Source organism: Chanodichthys erythropterus, chromosome 10, assembly GCF_024489055.1.
Source record: "Chanodichthys erythropterus isolate Z2021 chromosome 10, ASM2448905v1, whole genome shotgun sequence".
Classification (NCBI taxonomy): Eukaryota; Metazoa; Chordata; class Actinopteri; order Cypriniformes; family Xenocyprididae; genus Chanodichthys; species Chanodichthys erythropterus.
In genome coordinates this window covers 18,683,082-18,698,443 of record NC_090230.1, presented here as the reverse complement: position 1 = coordinate 18,698,443, position 15,362 = coordinate 18,683,082, and the positions used below count along the sequence as shown (strand labels likewise).

The following is a 15,362-nucleotide window of genomic DNA, read 5'->3' as shown; positions in this document are numbered from 1 at the left end:
AGGCCCCTTTACGTTAAAACCCCACCCCGCAGCCTTGACTCACGTCTCTAGCTCGATTTCATTGGTCAACACTGTTACATTGTCACCTGAGGCGATAATGAAGGCCGTTGATGGATCCGTCGCTGACAAACGGTAAGATAAGCCTGCCAATTGTTTTTAATTGCATTTTATTATCATAAGTAACGTTATTTGTAGGTTTCAATTTGAGTTTTTTGTATTATTATTATAATTTTCATTTTTACTCTTATCTTTATTTCGATCAACCTGACGCCCTCAGGGGAGTAACGTTACGCCTGTTCTGGCTGTGATGAAGAGCAAGCCGTACATCTTAGGGTTAAAAATTTAAATTAAATTAATTTGATGCATCACTTTTCTGATAATGATTTATGTTTTAAAAAACTTTGTGTGTCTAAACGCTAGGCCATCTCAGTTAAAATGCTTATGGGCAAACTCTCAGCGTTAAGTAGCAGGGTGACTAATTTCTTTTTACTTTTACAGAACTTGTTACCTCCTGGGTATAACTATCACTTCTGCGCCTATCGTTCATGCACTACACAATCAAAGTTGGACCACACTTGATGCGTCGCTCAGAATTGCACTAACAGAAAGTTGTGAAGTAAAGGAATGGGTGAAAAAGCTTAGTGAGTCATCAGGAGTGAGTTGGAGAGTGGCAGTGACGAAACCAAGAAAGGGACAACGTGTGCTTTATAAGGTAATGTAAAATCAGTTCATTCATCTTTACACTTAATTAGTGTAGGACAATTTGTTACACTGAAAATGTCTTTACAGTAGTCTAAATGGTGTTAACACACAGTACTGTATTGTGCAAAAGGCACATTAGATTCTTCACCTAAATCTTAAGACAATTATATATTTCACTAGTGTGCCAGTAAGAAATATCAGTTAACATTTTCAAACTTTCCTTTTACCATTAATTGTACTAGTTCAGTGAGATTTGTATCCCTGTGATGGACTGGACATCTGTAGGCTCCAGTATTTACACAACCCTAGGACAAGTGGATTTTCGTATGCACAGCGAGTCCAGAATGGTATGGTTCGCACATAGATAATGTAGTCCATAATGTAGTCCATCTGGGATTGCATAAAGAGAAAAATAAACTGTGGCAACATCTCTAATACACTTGGAGAAATCTACCTGCAAATCTAAAAACAATAAAATCTAAAACAATAATAAAACATTTATTTATGAATTTTTTTCAAACATCCTCAATTTACAGCATTTTTCTCAAATGCATACACATTTTTACATTTTTCGGCTTTGCAGGTAGATGAGTATTAGAGATGTTGCCACAGGATTTAATCAGTCTCAGTTTTTTGTCTCATGTAATCCCAGTCAGACTCGATGATGATGGTGAGATCAGAACTCTGTGTTGGACTCCTTGTGAATACAAAAAATCTCATTGGCTTATTTGTTGTTGCTGTCATTGTCAGCCAGGACTCTCTGGAAGAAGAGATGCATCACAATTTTATGTTTTCCTAGATAAATAAATTGGTGGTAGTAATTATTATTATTATTATTATTATAACAATTGATGGCAAAATGAAAGTTTAGAAATGTAAACTTTTTTTTTTTTCCTTTTACTGGCACACTAATACAACAGATATAAATGACTAAATAAAATCTAACATGCCGAAGATTTGCGCACAGTTCTGTATATTTAAACATTCATATTTGATCTATATCTATCTGTAGGCTCATTATAGGTGCCAGCACAATGTTTGTGTTCGATCAGGCACGGCTAATCAAAGACGGTTGTCAAAAAATACATGCTGTGAGGCAAAAATGGTTTGCACTCTGGTGAAGGCTGTAGACAAAAGGGGAGGATCTAGTAGGTGAGTTAGAAATATGAAGATGAGATAAAATAAGTGTTTTTGCCAGCTGCTTTGTGAGATTTGTTTTTATTTTTCAGGAGCAATGATCCCCATATACCCACCTACCCAACTTCTGTGCATTTGTATAATGTACATAATCCAACCCGATCTCACGGCAATTCGTACGTATTTTACGAGGTGGCTAAATCGTATGAATTCATACGACCTCACTCGTACTAATTCATACGTTTTTTGCTAAATCGTATGTATTTTACGAGTTGACAAATTCGTATGAATTCATACGAATGACCTACCCCAAACCCCGCCCCTAAACCTAACCGTCAGTGGGGTTTAGACAAATCGTACGAATTCGCACGAGTGAGGTCGTATGAATTTATACGAAATAGCCACCTCGTAGAATAAGTACGAATTGGTCGTGAGATAGCGTTGACATAATCATAACATCTTTGTTGCGGAGGCACTGAGACACAGGGATGTAGGGGCCAAGGCAATAGAGTCCCTGACGCAGTTGTTTGAGATCGGGCACAGCCCAACATCAGCTCTGGCTGTACTTAAAAGTGACCTGCTGGCTGAGCATGGCAACAACTATATGCCTCAGCCAACCGTGCCCTTTGCCCAGACCTTCAGTTTTGCTACAGGTATGTGAAATTGTACTAGGTCTACAAAGTAAAATCAGTAGCTTTGACAGACATATGTAGTTCAAAAAAATAATTTCATTTGCAGACTGTATCAGAAGGTTAATAAGCAGGAGTTTGGAGAGCAGAGTGGGGAGGGAATGCTAGCAGCTTTGGAAAGGCAGGTAAAATCCTACAATGCAGCATGTGATGACAGTTGTGCAAAGCTTGGAATGTCTTCAGCAGGAACACCACTTGTAGCCATTTGTTCACCTTTGATGAAACAAACACACAGTCTTTCCAATAGTGGAGAGATGTGTTTTATGGATTCTTCTGGTAACATGGACCAGGAGAACTGCAGGGTGTTTCTCCTTCTCACACACACCTGTGCAGGTGGTCTTCCTCTTGGGATAGTAATAACCCAGTCGGAAGATGAGAGGACAGTTAGTGAGGGATTGACGCTGTTTAAGTCCTTATTGACAAAAGATGCCTTTGGAGGGAGAGGTGAGGCAGGCCCTTGTGTGTTTCTTACAGATGACTCAAAGGCAGAAAAGGGAGCTATAGCCCAGGTCTTTCCTGAAGCCACACAGCTGCTCTGCATATTTCATCTTTTGCAAGCTGTGTGGAGGTGGTTGTGGAACAAAGAACACAAAGTTGAGATGAAGGAAAGACAGACACTGTTCAGCATAGTAAAAGACATGCTTTATGCCAGGGAGATGAGTAAAGTTGAATTACTCTACCAGCAAGCCCTGAACAACCCTTTGACCACCAGGTAGAGAAAATAGTAGACGGGTAGAGGTAGCTTGAATATTTTCTTATTATTTCTGGTGTGTTTACCCTGAGAGGCCTATTTAGAGGCTTTTATTGTACTGTATTTATTCTTTACTTATTATTATTATTATTATTATTATTTTTTTTTTTTAAACTAATTACAGATACAAGAAGTTCCTAACCTACCTACAGAGTCTTTTCAGTCGACGTGAGAGTTGGGCTCTCAGCTATAGAAGGGACTTGCCAACACGTGGCAACCAAACAAATAACTATGTGGAAGCTGCTATGCGAGTCTTGAAAGACAAAATACTTCAGAGGACAAAAGCATTCAACCTCCCTCAATTATTCAACCTTTTCGTCACCCGACTAGAGATGTACTATGAAGCACGTGTGACAGACGTTGCACTTGGCCACTGGGAGGCATTCCACCGATCAAGATTCCTTGCTACAGAAAGTAATATTAAAACATCTGATATTTCTCAGGTAAAGTATGATTTTTAAATATAAATCTTTATAAAATTGACGATTTTTTTCTCATTATATGTTTTTAAGCCATCTTGCAGCCTTGTGTCATCATCAACTGTCAATGTTCAATTCCAATAAGAACGCAAGTACAAAGGAGGCATGAAAGTACCCCTATGTAAAAAGTAAACATTTGTCATTTTGTTTTACAGAAATTACACAGAAATTAAGTGATAGAGACTTGGAGAGAGCCTGCAGTATGTTTTATTGGCATATTAAAAAGAATCTTAACATTGACAAAGCGCTAGTAACATTAAATATGCATATTTGTTTTTGTGAATACATGCAGTAAAATAAAAAATATATAAATAATATAACCTATTGAAACATTATTTATAACATCTGTAAAATGTAAATTTAAAATGTAAAGGTAAAATGTTATTTATTGTGCATTGGGTGTGAACTAACCATTTAAGTACCATGGTGGTACTTAAAAGGTTAGTTCACCCAAAAATGAAAATTCTGTCATTTATTACTCACTCTCATGTCGTTCTACACTCATAAGACCTTTGTTCATCTCCAGAAAACAAAACAACAAAATAACGACTATTCAACAATATCTAGGTTGGAGAGAAGAAGTTTCAGGTGATATCCTCCACATCAGGGCACACCTATACAGTGGACATGGAGTTGGAGCTCTGTCCTGTTGGTCATAGTGGAGCACCATGCAAACACCAGGCAGCAATAGTGCAAAATTACAACATCACCTCCATCAACTTTCTTCCCACAACAGCTGAAATGAGGGCTGAGCTGCTGAAAATAACAAAAGGTAATTTTCTTTCTTTGCAGCATAGGTTCTCACACATGGACTGACACTACCCTCTTAAGATATTTTAACAAATATATCCTGTTTATCATCTTCACAGCCTCAGTTTCTCTTGACTTCCTGAAACCTTTACGGCAAAATATGCCTAAGCCAAGCACGTTAGCTGTAGGTAAGAAAGTTCAAGTGGGACATAAAACCTTCATTATATATACTTACTGCTGTACAAGTTGTTTTTATTAAGAATTGTGACATTAGTATACAATTGTTATAGACATGCCTCCCAGGCAAGAATACTTCAATACTGATCATCAGTACCATCTCAGTGCTCAAGATGACGGTCAGTATAAAGGGAGAGAGGTGCTGTTTTTTTTACAATGTATTCCTTTTTTTTTTTTTTTCTAATGGTGGCATATCTCATGCTACATTTCATTTTGTCTCTGTGCTTGTTATGAACCCTTAGACTTGCATCAACTGGGCCCGTCTACCCTCAGCTCTGCACAACTGCACCAAACATCACCTACTCTAGAGGACACATACTCCAAACGACACTGTGTGCCGGGTAACTCGGAGGAAGGTGAGTCCATGAAGCTTAATTACATTAAAAATTCTGTCTAATTGTTATTAGAGCCAAAGAAGTTTGCTACCAAAATCATCATTCTGATTCAGTATCATACCATTCTGAAAAAGTAAACGGATGTAAAAAATCAAAACATACAACTAACAGCAAAGATTACTAGGGAGTTAAAAGCATGTGCCATGCAGTGCTTGGGCTTGCAGTGTTTGCAGCTATATTCAGATGTTTGTGTGGAAAGACATTACTGTTACATAATTTAGTTTTGACTAAATTGACATCCCTCAGTTTTGTTTACTGGTCAAAGTGTTTGTTGTTGTTTAATTGTTTTATTGTTTTCTTATTAAACAGCATCTATACCTCAGTCTCCTGTGAGACGGATGCTGGGACTGCTCAGTGATCTGGCTGAAAACTCTGACTACAGTGATGCCATTACTACAATGGCCAAGCAGCTTGAAAAGATGCAGCACAACCCGACCCAACTGATCTCTGCATTTTACTGTTTTGGTAAAGGGATGTCTGTGTCAAAACGTGCAGCAGCATTAAGACGAGCTGCTAGAAGACCAGGTCCTATTATTGGCTGTCAGCCAACAGCAGTGGCCCGAAGAACAAATAAGACCGGTTCTAGGCGGCGTTTGACAGCTGGACGGCCCAGAAAAAGTAGTTCTGGTCCAGAGCATGACTACAGCAGATATACAGGAAAAGGGGGGAAAAGGGCTGTCAGGGTTCGCCACAAATTGTCAGAATCTGTGGCAATGAACTACTCGCATCAAACTTAAAATGGTACCAATGTTTGTATAGTGTGAGTGGGTTGGGTGTTTTTAATTTGTTTGTTTTGAATGTTTCAAAATATCAATTAGTAGACAAGTTTAAGGGTTAGTTCACCCGAAAATGAAAATTCTGTCATTAATTACTCACCCTCATGTTTTTCCACACCTGTAAGACCTTTGTTCATCTTGAGAACACAAATTAAGATATTTTTGATGAAACCCAAGTGGTATATGACTTGTCCATAGACGGCAATATAATCAACACTTTCAATGTCCAGAAAGGTACTAAAGATATCATTAAAACAGTCATGTGACTGCAGTGGTTCAACCTTAAATTTATTAATGATGAGAAATACTTTTTGTGTGCAAAAACAAAACAAAAATTACAACTTTATTCAACAATCTCTTCTCTTCTGTGTCATTCTTGTAATTGCTTACGTCCAGCGCTTCCAGGTTCTACGTCAGAACGCCGACTCATTATTGGCCGGCTCCTGCGTCAGCATCACACGCATGCATCATGCTGATCACATGATCAGCTTTAGCCAATACTGAGCCGGCATTCTGACGTAGAACCTGGAAGCGCTGGACGTAAACAATTATGAGAATGACACAGAAGAGAAGAGATTGTTGAATAAAGCTGTAATTTTTGTGCGCTTAAAAAAAAAAAAAAAAAAATTCTAGTCTCTTCATAACATGTTGAACCACTGTTTTAACAATGTCTTTAGTACCTTTCTGGACCTTGAAAGTGTTGATTTATATATCTCTGTCTATGGACGAGTCATATACCTCTCAGATTTCATCAAAAATATCTTAATTTGTGTTCTGAAGATGAACGAAGGTCTTACGGGTGTGGAACGACATGACGGTGAGTAATTAATGACAGAATTTTCATTTTTGGGTGAACTTACCCTATACTGCAAGTATTATTTATGAATTCTAGGTTAGGACTGCAGGTTATGAAGTTATATTAAAAATCATATTCATAAACTTGTTTACACTAGGAACTGCACAGACAAATTTAATTTCATGCATCCTTTTAAAGTTCTTGATAGCATTGTGAATTGTACGTAATATTGTTTTTGTGTACCATGGCATTTTTGCATTTTATCTTTTTAACCACACAGTGCTGTGGTATTTTTTCTTAATCAGCTCTGTGATCATTTGTAATCATTAAATTATTTCAAAGAAAGGTGTGCTTTCAAATCAGTCTCTGGGTACTTTGATGTCATACTCTGATTGGTCTGCGCAGCTTCAGGTAGCCTTAGACTGCAGGGTAATGAGGTCATATTGTTTACTAAAGAATGAAGAATAAGCTAAAGAATATATATATATATATATATATATATATATATATATATATATATATATATATATATATATATATATATATATTAAACCCTTTTGTTTGTGGGTGTTTTATAATCTATATGTGTGTAGTTTTATGCACTTTTAATTCACTTTATGCATCCTTTTTATTTAAGTTGTAAATTGTGTGTGCAACGTTTCACTTTGTATACACTTGTGTATCCCTTTTGTATATTGGGTATTGTATTAAAATTAGTTTCCCACATGAAAAATATTATAGTAAATAATAGTAATTACTATAGTGTTTTGAACCATACTATAGTAAAGTACTTTAGAATTTACCACCACAAATTTAATTTTAGTTGTAGTGGTAATATAAAAACTATAGTAATATAAACAAATTACCCAATACTGTAAGTATTCTACAACTATAGGGTGTCTTATACTACAATACACTATAGTATACTTTAGTTTTTACTAGAGTAAACTGTACTGTTCATTACAGTTTATCAGTTCACTATAGTTAATGCTACAGTATTCAGTATTACAGTATTATAAACAAAGTGTTGTAAATACTTAAATATACACTCTATACTACATTTTACCATAGTGCGGTTTACAAACACTATCGTACTTAATATAAATTATAGTATTTTTTCATGTGGGGCGGTGTGGCAAATCAGCGCCGTGATTTAGTTGACCAATGAAATCGAGCTAGAGACGTGAGTCAAGGCTGCGGGGTGGGGTTTTAACGTAAAGGGGCGTGGTTTGCACTTAACTGGTTTGGGGAAAAAAAATCACGCTGCGCAGAAGGAATCGTCAGTGGAGCCGGAGTCGTGATATCAAACTTCCGCCCAGACGACTGCGTCATAATTCATGTATTTTAAAAAGACTATAAAAATTATACACAATTTAAAAGTCTAACTATAAAGCTATTCTGTTTCTAGAGCAATAATATTTTTGAAACAGCAAATTCAGTAGATAAAAATCAATATAATATGCCACTAGAAACAACTCTAAATCGTCAGAAACGGTCCTGCCATTTTAAATCAAGTTCAACTAACGTTACAGGAGATCGATTGCTTTAATTAGAGTAAGCTATCATTAGTTTTGTCCTGCTAATTATTATTTTATACCCATAAAAATAATAAGTAACTGCCAGATAACGATCACCTGCTTTTTCCCGACATGGTTAACATTAGGCGTGTTATCTTAACTAATAACATTTATTATAACGCTCACATTTGATGTTACAGAAAAAAAGTTCAGTGATCCGTCAGATCCTGTACGTCGGTTAGTACAGTTTACTGCTGAACAACTCATTTTGTTGGTGTTAAATAACAAAGAAATCGAAAATTAACAGTTAATTAATACATCTTCAATCTCCCCTCGAAGCTCCGACAGTCCTCAGAGAAGCTGTCAATCAACTTCGAATCATGACGACACGCCCCATTTTTATAGCATCAAATTGCTAGCTAAAATCTAAATCATCACAAAAACGAACAATTGAATATATATCAGTGTGATAACAACTACCTTAAATGACCAAAACCATCTTTCAGAAAGTTTTATTTGAAGCAGAATTTATTTTTAAGTTTTCACTGAAGTCTCATTCGACTGCATTGAGAGGGCGGGGTTTTTGACCTGTACTGCATCCAGCCTCCAGGGGGCGATCAAAGAGCGCGTGGCTTCACTTTTCAGACCGTATGAGACACTCCCGTTCTCAACCTGCGGCCCGTCACGAATGTAATGCGGCCCGCGATATGCCGACCACAATTAAAAAAATTTAATTATAACATTACAATTTATTTTTGTTTTTAAATTTAAATTGAAGTGATAAATAAATAAATATAAATGAGCTATAATGCTTTATTTGTCATATAAAATCATTTTGGTGAGCATTTATTATTTTCAGACATCAGGCAATGACGAAATCACTCAGTTAACGAAACAGTTGCCATTATTTTTTTGTAAATTTAAGCCTCAAAATGGTCAAATTTGTTATTAGAGGAGAAAAACTAAATGTGGAACATACAAAGAAGGAACACATGCAAACAAGAAGAGTCGCAGCATCAGCAGTAGCTAGCCTAAAGGTAAGAAGAATGGAAGAATCAGTTTGCTGTTAATGAGCGAGATGGGCAGCCTTCCTGTTTGCTCAAGCAAAGCCTACAATTTCAAAAGACTGAACTGTGAATTCGATGTGTTTTTTTGATGTAGGCCTATTTTAAATCAGTAAAAATAACCGTATCAGCGCACGGCGGCTGGAATGAGCCCAACTCGGCCGCGCGCTCGCGGATCCGATGCTGCGCGAGGGATTGCGACGTAACAGAATGCTTGATATCGTCAGAGATTGTAATTACAGTGCGCTCAGTGTTTGTAAAAAGAGCTGAGTAACATTTGCCTAAGGCGTTTGTGTGATTGTTTGGTGGCTATTGCGATGCTGTTGAAGAGAGTCATAAAGAATTAAATAGCAACTTAAAGTTTCATTGAGCAATACTATCTGATTATTATTGTAAAGCTATTGTCAGTAAGTTCGTTTTTATTCGTTATTTATTGTGTGCAACAATAGGTATAATAATAGTATCTGCTAATACCATAACATTAAATCTGATTGGTTTGCATTGGTGACGTCATATGTAAATTATATGTGGCCAGTGGGACTTGCACTTGGACCATTGTGCGGCCCACTGGGAAAAGGTTGAGAACCACTGATCTACGCATTGCTCTTCTTTTATGCACTGCAGGCTAGCCTATTTCTGCAATGTTTCTTTTACGCGGCTGAAAATAAACGTGCTTTGTTACTGAGCCTGTGTCTGTCACTCGTCCTCTGAAATGTGGAAGCTTGTGTGTAGCTTTGTTGCATATTATTGAAACTTTGTTGATGTTGTTATTGTCATGCGTGTTCTGGTTATTTGCGCATAATTAAACATGAGTCTTTATATGGCGATAAAACAAAGCTTTGTTGCGTTTTTTTTTTTTTTTTTTTTTGAAGTGGGGATTGTTTAAAAGGTTTAAAAGTTACATTTTTAGTCTGCTGGGCCCGGTTTTTCAAAAGGTTTAATCCGGATAAAATTGATTTGGATAAAATTTTTTTGCGATCCGTCGGTGATCACGTAATCCAGCTTACTTTTGGAGCCAGTTTTTTAAAGCAACATCGGATTGGATCAATCTGATCCGGATAGGAACTTCTTCACCAAATCTGGATTTCCAGTGCTCTACGGAAGCCCAAAAGGGACATGTTGATAGAAAGAATATGGGTTTTGAATTAAATATATTTTTGTTGGATATTTACAGCTGTTTAGGAATTGTTTTATGGCACCAAAATTTCTTTTTACTTTAGAGTAGGTTACCGAAAGGCTAAATATGTAGACTAATGTCTGCATTTAATTTATTACTTTAACAGTTAAACTAATCAAGAGCAAGATAAAAATGTGTATGTATATTACATGATAAAAACAACCTGGTCTCATGGGAGAGACGTACCAGTGGGCACGTTTTCGCGAGACACAAAATTACGTACTTGGCGCCTCCTCACGCAATATCACGTCACGGCTTCAAAACGCATCCGACCGGAGTGCCCGATTTGTAAACGAACGTACTTTGGACTCTCCGGCTCTACGCGTTTCGCTTTTTTTGACCGTGACCAAGCTTGCTCGGTAGCCTGGCCGATACGGAGTCGGACTTAGGGTGAGGAGTCGACTCCCCCTGCCTGCATGGGTACGAATCCCGCGAAAGGCGACTGACGGCAAAAAAGAGAGATCTAAACGAGCTGAAAAACGGACGCTTCTTACGTCACGTTTGCTTTTGTTAACACTATCGGGTAGGTTTAGGTGTGGCGTCGTGGGAAGTTATTTTAAAACGAAAAGGAGCGCAAATGTCAAATCGAGAACCGCGGCGATTCGTCTAAAAAGCAACGTCATAAAAACGTACCACATTCACCCTATAGAGTGCCTCAGGGATGACGCGTTTTTGTAGGCCAACCCGGAAGTTAGCGGCGCACGGGTTCCCTCGACTGAAAGCCTATTCATTTTTCCCATAGACTTTTGGAAAATCGCAGAAAATAAGCTCTGTGTTTAACAAAGGGTTATGACACTTACACGTTTTGTCTATCAAGATAATCTTTACAAGTTAACACAACATTTATACATTTTGAAGCCTAAATAAAGTCGTCAGGCTAACAGTAGGCTATAAACGGACTACAGCACACCATGGTCACGGATCAACGTCACCACCACCAAGCGTCCTCAAACATTATTAAAAAAACAATTTTATTTAAAAACATGTTCGCTGATTATGATCTGCGCTGTGTATGAATACTTATCCACTTTTTCATGAGAAATGCTGTCCAAATGTCCTGTTTGTCATGATGACGTCTAAAGTCCCCGCCAAAGGAAGTAGTCCCTTTTAGCAATTTGTTAGCAACCGCCGATTTTAAGACACAGTTAACGAGTTCGTTTGCCCAAATAATCTTTAGGATATTAGGTTAGCTAATTTGGCTTGCTGTCCACTGAGGAGGGGCTCGATGAAGCATCTTCAACTCGAGCTCTGATACACCCCCCAAAAAGTGCAGAATAAATTTGGGACAGCAAGTTGGATGGTTGAAAATGCTTAAGGATTTAAAGTATATGGGATACCCAGATGCTTAATGCTTGTTACCCCCCCAAAATGAGCGAAAGATTAAAGCGACATGAAGAATAGAGTTGAGGTGAGGAGTGGCACTAGTGTTTCCTATGCCGGAACACAAGGTGGTTGTGATTAATTGGCCTGGAGTCATGAATGAATACTGCTGCGGCAGTGATATTTAATGAGGCTCCTGTGGGAGCTGGGCTGGAACGCGTCGCCCTACTATGTCCACCATGTGGAGCTATGAGCAGGCTTCTGCTGCGGCAATGTTATTTAAGGAACTCTGTCGGGAGCTTGCGTTTATTGCTGCTGTGTGAGTTTGACTAGGATGCATCTCGCCGCTGCACTGCTGCGGCAGTGACTTCTAAAATTACTCCTGCGGGAGTGTTTTTTGGGACTGGAGGTTTGAGTACGTGGTTGGAGAACGTCCCGCCGCAACGTCTGCAACATGGGGCCCCCAGCTGCCAACAGGGGGGAAGGAGGTCCTCGTCCCAAAAGGGAAAACGGGCCACTGATATCCAGAGCGAACCTGCCTGCCGTAGAAAAAGGGAGCCTACGGTATATAGATAAAACGCAGAGCTACCGTCCTTCCAAGGTGGTTTGGATCACATAAGGACATGAGGGCCCACTGCAATCCTTATGGGACATACGATCCTTGGTACCTCCAGTCCGCTTGTTCAGATAGGAGGGCCCACACTGCGATCCGAACAGGAGAGCCTCCATGGTTAAGAACATGAAGAATCACACTGCGATTCAGAAAGGGAGAGCCCCCACGGCGCCTGAACGGAAGCTCACACTGCGATTCGACCGGGAGAGCTCCCGCTGCGTTTCGAAGGAGAGAGCCCCCGATAAAATAAACGGGAAGCTCACTCTGCAAGTCGAACGGGAGAGCCCACACTGCAAGTCGAACGGGAGAGCCTGCACAGTATCTGGACGGGGGAGCCCACACAGCAATTCGAATGGGAAAGCCCACTCCAGGAGTGGTAGCTAACACACATCCGAAAAGGGAGAGCTCTCACTGCATCCAGATGAATATGAGCCCTGCGGGGCTTGGTAAGCGGGGAGATGCAAAAATAGTAGGGAGAAGCGGTCCAGACTCAGAAAGATGCTAGTGTTTGTGATGTAGAACTGATCGAACATATGTTGTTTTAAAGGCGGGGCATCGACCGATCATTTTTAAATTTGGTGTTCGGATAGGCCCCTCTGGGCTGCTGTGATGGCTGCACCTTTGCAGAAAGATAAGAAAAATGGATGGTTACAAGGTTGTCTGGTGTTTGGCTGAGGGGGATTGGTTTTGTAAACCTTTGATGAGGAGGGATATCTGGGGACTTGAGTCGGGGCACTGTTGGCCATGGATGAACTTGGAGAGCAATGTATGCCACTGAGGTAGATTTTGATTGTTCCTGAATTAAATTGGTATGATGGAGGTAAGAGATGAAGGATACTGAAAGGATGGAAAACTCCTGGAAAGCTCTGTGGAAGTTTTTTGAAGGAACTCCAAGCTGTCCAGTAGGTTTGGAGTGTTCTGAGAGAAACGGCTTGCAGTATGGTATTTGTGGATGCGTTATGAAGAGGTCTTGAGGGAATGGACCAGACGAATGAGAGTTCTGAATCAGGAGGAATTGAAGTTGATTGGAGTCTGCTTCCAGAGCCAATGTTCTAAATTTGAAAAAGATGATAAAACATCTGTGATTTTATTTTGGTGACCTGGGATATGTTCATCTATGATGATGAACTGGTAACAGGCGGAAATTCTAAGGGGCAATTAACATTTCGGAACCCCATAGATTGGCTGTTACTACTATGGGATACAGGTTTATGAGAATGATTGCTTGGTCTATGTTGTGGTGGTGGAGAATTCATCTAATTTGGTTACTCCAATTGGGCTTATGCGGAATAAGGTGTAGAATCAAAATGGGCCGATCATGAATCTGGAATCTAGTTCTTTTTGATGAGGCCTTCCACTATATCAGGTCCAGCTGTTGCAGATTATAAGTTATTGCAGATCAAGCTGGAGTCAGGTATACTTTCCAGACTGCGGCTGAAATATTCTGTCAGGCCTGAAAAAAGAACTGGTTGGAAATTGTCTGGATGGTGTCCATTTCACTAACTAACTGGGAAATAATGATTGAAGAAGAGAGAGGCTGCTCACTTAGCTGCAAAGCTTGAGGTAGATATAAAAATGACTGCTCCAAAGGAAGAAGATCAAATGTCTGCACCTGATGGAATTAGGGAACAGTTATGGGTTGAGAATGTTGGTTGTTCCATGTTAACTGCGTTGGGAGGAGGTGGAAGAGGGACTGCTGTTGCGAGAGAATGGGCTGGCAAGCGGCTCAGACCTGAAGAAGTGTTTGGTGTTGGAAAAAGATGGATGCTGGGAGGAGGGCTCCATTACTGACTAGTGTCCAAGATGGCTGAAGTGAGAGAAAGGGGTTGGTGGGCAAAAAGTGTGTTGAGATCATTTGCGGAGACAACCTCATGCTAGGATCTGTGCCAAGAAGAATGTTAGAAGAAATTGGGGAACAGAAGGGAGGGGAGGAATGAGGTAAGTTGTAAACGGATAGAGGGTGAGGGATGACTAGCGGAGGCAGCCTCACGCTAGGATCCGCTTCCTGGGTGAGCAAGAAGTAACCATCTGCGAGGGCATCCTGGCGCATGGGTTTATCATGATGAAGATTGAAAAAGAACTGAAAAAGCAGAAGTAATTAGTGATGTTACATATGAAACTGAAGCTTCAAATCTCATATCGAATACACAGCTCAATTATAATGAATGCATATGTTTTCAGAGGAGCGGTGATAAATGAAAGACGTCTCAACTATCTTTCCAGTCACATGAATGCCGTGCGTTTCAGAATGTTGAACCCAGACCACTACTCTACAGGTTTACGGAATTTAAAGTCCATTTACTAATATATATATATATATATATATATATATATATATTACATTACATTACATTACATTACAGTACATTACATTACATGATCGTACATTCTGCCATAAAGACAGTATAAAACCCTATCATAATTAGAGCATGATTTACTTGCATCAAACTCTGTTAGTATTTTTATTGTTATATTTAAGTTTATTGCAACACATTAGTATGGAAAATATATTATCAGAAATCTACACGTTTAACATTGCCAGGCTTTAATTTGCTTAATGGAATGACTGAGCTGTACATCTATATTCTTTGGCTGCACTGGCTGGTTTATGGCTGCTGTAAATGTATTTATTTTTAAAAGCTTCAAGATTCAAGAGGCTTCATTTCATAATCCATAGAAGGAAGTAAAGTGCGGGAGACAGGAGTAAGTTTGGATAGTTCTTGCCTGAGGAGTGGAGCTGCATATGGGAAGAGCTGGAAAAGCGGGACTGTTTTTGCGGCAGCTGTTGTTGATCGGGCGGAAAAACGGCGGACGAGGAAGTGCGTGCGGCGGCAACGGACTGTGGATTAGCAGATCCAAACACGGATGCTCTTTCTGAGTGCTCATAAAGACCACGCTGCGGATAGCCACTCTCTCCTCCACGCTCAGGATCGCCCGTTTAACTGCGCCTCATCTGTCT

General features: G+C 39.3%; 1 long non-coding RNA gene across 1 annotated transcript; it reads left to right on the top strand.

Moving 5' to 3' along the window:
* Positions 1-252: 252 nt before the first annotated feature.
* LOC137027563 (uncharacterized) lies at positions 253-1,955 on the top strand. Its single transcript, XR_010896052.1, has 3 exons — positions 253-712; positions 1,715-1,854; positions 1,932-1,955. It is a non-coding gene; the product is annotated as an uncharacterized lncRNA (long non-coding RNA).
* Positions 1,956-15,362: the final 13,407 nt, after the last annotated feature.